Genomic DNA, 5,037 nt, shown 5'->3' on the forward strand with positions numbered 1-5,037 from the left:
ATATGAATATATATGTGCATATATATATGTATATGTATTATGTATGTATGTATATTTATGTATGTATTTATGTACGTATGTATGTTTATATCAAAGAGTGTTTGAGTAAATGCTTGTGAAGTGATGTTCGAACTTTTAGGTTTATGTTCGTGTGTGTTTGTGTGAGTACATGTGTTTGTGCTTAATTGGATCCGAGTTTCCTATCAGTCTATGACATCCATTCATCTAATAACCAAGATACACATATATTTGCATACATTTATACATAAATTGAAATAGGCACATGCACACGCGAAAATAATATATGTACATAAATATACACACACACACACACACACACACACACAGATAGATAGATAGATAGATAGATAGATAGATAGATAGATAGATAGATAGATAGATAGATAGATAGATAGATAGATGTATATACATGTGCATATATGCAAATGTATGTATGTACAAATATATGTATGTATGTGTGTCTGTGTATGTATGTATATATATATATATATGAAATATTTTTCTAGCTTTGCATGCATATATTATAGAAATATTTTATGCTTGACAAAAGTGATCTGAAGCTGAACATGACTGCACTCACAAAGAAAACAAGATCTCAGTGGCCACGGTGTCCAAGGCCATCAAGGAGGTGTGTCATTGCCTTCATAATGTCTTCCAGTGTCATGACTATCAAATTCTAATTTTTTACGATGAAAAATCCTTCACAGTTGACTTGTTCATCAACAAGCAGAACAACCATGTGGTTAGCTTCAACCAGAGCATCTCCTAGGTCTGGTACATGTCCACAATGAAATACCCAGGTTCTGTGATGATGCATGGCATCGTGGCTTCGAACGGCAAGAAGATACCACTAGTGTGGTTTGCAGCTGGTTACAGGCTCACCACAGCTGACTACAGGACATCTTGACCATGAAAGTCCAGCATGTGTGTGTGTGTGTGTCTTTACATCTATATTTCCCCCCTCACATTCCTTGACAAATGGAGTTGGTTTGTTTACACCCCCATAACTTACCAGTTTGTTATCAAAGACAAACGGAGTATGCACCAGACTTAAAAATAAAAAAAAAATAATAAAATAAGTATTGGGTTTGATTTATTTGACTAAACCTTTTTAGGCGATGCCCCACCATGGGCACAGTGAAATAAGTGAAACATCTAAAAAGATAAAAGGCAAGAGATAAAAGACAAATGATTAAAGATATCTATGTGCAGGCATGTACCTGTGTGAGGTGTGCAAATGACACAAAGTTATCTTTACATCTTTGTATTCACTAATAAATTGCCCTTATTGATCTTATCACTTAAGTTTGAGTGAACATTTTTCAGGCTAAAAGTAAGCCTATACTTCAAACCATTTGAAAATATTCTGAACTGAAATAAAAGTGAAAGTGTGGAAGTGAATTATTTGATATTTCCATGTACTGACATGAACTACTCTTCTATTGACAGGTGGAATACAATTTAATCTCACAGAGATCTATCTTTGAAGCATCATCTACACAAACACACACACACACAAATACACATACATACACACATTACATTTCGTTTTATTTCATCAAAAGAGTGTTTCAGTCATGTAAGGGTTAACACTGGTGAATTAAACATGCAGATAGTCGGTCCTCTCTTTAGAGTTTTTCTTTTATAATTTCATATAAAAAAGCCAGGCATGGAGAGTTGAGAGTGATATGCTATCAGTTTCTAACAAAGGTAGAAGGCCGTATTTTTTTTTTTTTGTGTAGAAAGTTTAGTATAGACGATTGTATTGACTCTTGTAGAGATTGCCACTTTATATTTTATTAACTCACAGAAGGATGGAACGTAAAGTTAGCAACGTTGTGATTTGAACTTAGAGCATAAAGGGTTGTAAATGATAGAGAAATATGTTTTGTTTGATGCCCTAACTATTCTACCAAATCACAGGATATTTCAAAAATTGGTAAATCTTATCTTTAAATAATGAAGTGAGTATCACTACTTATAATGTGGACTACATGATAACTAAATCTATATTGAGGAAGGGTAAACCTTGCTGAGCAATGTTTAAAGCAACCAAATATAATTAAGGTATACAGTTGCAGATAAAAAAGATTTAAAAAAAAGGAAAGAAATGTTTGGAATAGGTTCAAGCATCAGAGGATAAAGTAAATAAAACTAATTAATTAATCAATGCACTGAGGCAAGAAAAATTGTGATCTCTAGCAGACTGGAGTGACAACTCCAGACATGTTTCAATCTTATTTGACCTCAACAGCAAAGTATAATCATTTACATGCCTGTCTACCAAGTCATTTAAATGGAAGTTCTGTGTGTGTGTGTGTGTGTGTGTGTGGTGTGTGTGTGTGTGTGTGTGTGTGTTTGTGTGTGTGTGTGTGAGTGTGTCAGAATACATATAAACAACAAGTAGCTATTTAACTCGCTATGTGAATGTGTGCACACCAAACCATATATGTATGTATGTATGTATGTATGTATGCATGTATGTATATACAGGGACTGAGCATGTACTGATAGCATAAAACAACAGGAAGCTGGGTTGTTACAGAAATAACCTGAAGATATCATCCGCTTGGAAGATAAATAGTAAACACAAGCCTACTGAACGTGGCAAGTCAAATAAATTTACATAATGAAAATCAAGTTTTATGATGTATTTGCTTTAGTTGAGTAAGTACATAGTAAGCTGTAACTAAATTTTGATTCAGAAAAAGATAAAAAAAAAGGAACAAAACGAAAGCAGAAAAAAACAGAAAACAAAAATTAAAACACAGAATGTATAGTAAGTTCTTTAATGTAATCTACAAATCAGATTTTATTTTTAATATGTGGATGTTGTATGAATGGTTGCACTTATAATTCCGTTTCTATTTTCTGCAATAAATATAAGTGTCAGTGTATCTGTGAAGAGCTATTCCTGGTGAATGTGTGAAAATGTGAGAAATTAAATTACGGGGAATTAGATGACTGTGACTAACTATTAGATTATGCACACGAACACTTGCGCACACATACATATACACACATGCACAAACACACATACATACACACACATATACGCTCACAGTGAGGCAATAAGAACGAGTGCTTAACACTGCATTTGGTGGACTAACAATGCCACCAGTGGTTTCATGTGGGAAATTTCTCAATTTTCAAGCATTCCACTTCAGAATGTAAACTGCGCCCATGTTGGAAGAAAGTATGTGTCTGTGTGAGTGTGTATGTGTGTGGTGGTCACATATATTTGTGGCATATGATCATTGTTCAATCAGTCATTTTACGTGTGTTATTTTATACTAGTATGAGTTAGATAGATAGTTCTCAAATGGGGTCAATAAAGCTTCTGAGGGTCTATATAAGATTTTTAGGGGCCCATACAATAGAATTGAGAATTAGGCATCCATAATAGTATTTTCAGGCCCCACTCACCCTTGAAAAAAGTTTGCTTTAGATGTATGTATTGGGATGTATTGCAAGAAACCGTTAGGTTTGTTTTGCTAACATTTTACATAGTTCTGAGCTACCAAAGGATTTGTTGATCAGGAAATGTCAACAAAAGACACAATATATAATTAGTTCAGCTCAGTACAGAATATTAATATTCACAGACAGATGTGTGCAAACATACACACTCATATATATATATATATGTACACATATACATGCATGTATCCATTCCATTCTCCCCCCTCTCTCTCTCTCTCCATCCATTTAGATATATATACAAATATGCATACATACATACACACATGTCAGGATAGCTTTTCGTTCATTCAAACATCTTATAGTATCTTATATTGAAGACAGTGGTGCTTCAGTTTAATCTTTCTGTAATAAGGAATTTTCATATTTCCTTATTGGTCCATTATGTTTAGTTTGTCACAATTCCTAAGGCCATAAACATTTTAAGATGAGTTCAACAAGGTTGTGAAACATTGGCAAACTCAGGAATGTTATTAGTCAAACTAAGTAGAAACAACTAATAATGAAATATGAAAAATCTTTATTAAAAAAATATTAAATTCCATCACAGTTGTGTATTCAATGCACACACACACACACACACACACACACACACACACACACACACACACACACACACACACACACACACACGTATGTACACGTATAAATATAAATGTATAACAAGTGAAGAAAGGAGTTACAACTCCATTCTTAGCTAGTTGTTTTACACTCTCTGCCTGGAGGAAAGTTTCTGGATTTCTAGTTTGTTCTTTTTTACTTTCTCTGAGCTGGTATACAAAGGAGTGCTAAGTGAAGCAACCACCTCATTACACACATACAGTAAAAATAATGGCTGCCCCGATGTAGTACCAGGCAGTGGCTTTCATGGCTTTTGTTCTTAATTGATTGGAAATGTTATCATATACATTGTTTTGTCTTGATATGAAAGACGAGCTACAGCAAATGTTCTACTCAATACCACAGATTTGCTTGTCAGTTGCTTGAACTTAACTAGATGAGCAATGACCCTTGATGGCTGACGATATGTGCATCTCTGATCACGAGCAGGAGTAGTGGGAGAGCATTATAGTCATGCTTTAAGAGGAATTATTTGGGATTTGAATAATTCACTTCTGGAAACATGGGTATCTCGTTCATAATCCTTAAACAAACCTTATTCAGGGACCTTTTGAGTGGGATGGCCTATTTGACCTGAAGAAAATCCTGAGCCCCACCTGCAAGGTCATGCGCTGTTTCTCTTGATATGAAATCACCATGTCGTGCACATATATGTTTGTGATGCATGTGCTTCGTGTACCCTTAACACTCGGGTAGTCATGATGGGCATATTGGGCTTCGTATGTTTGTATTCCAGAGTCACTTTGATGGCATGCACTGCTCTCTCATTCACTACTACTACTACTACTACTACTACTACTACTACTACTACTACTACTACTACTACTACTAGTGCTGCTGCTGCTGCTACTACTACTACTAATAATAATAATAACAACAACAACAATAATGATAATTTGTATATATATATATATA

The sequence above is a fragment of the Octopus bimaculoides genome, chromosome 18 (genome assembly GCF_001194135.2).
Source record: "Octopus bimaculoides isolate UCB-OBI-ISO-001 chromosome 18, ASM119413v2, whole genome shotgun sequence".
Taxonomy (NCBI): domain Eukaryota; kingdom Metazoa; phylum Mollusca; class Cephalopoda; order Octopoda; family Octopodidae; genus Octopus; species Octopus bimaculoides.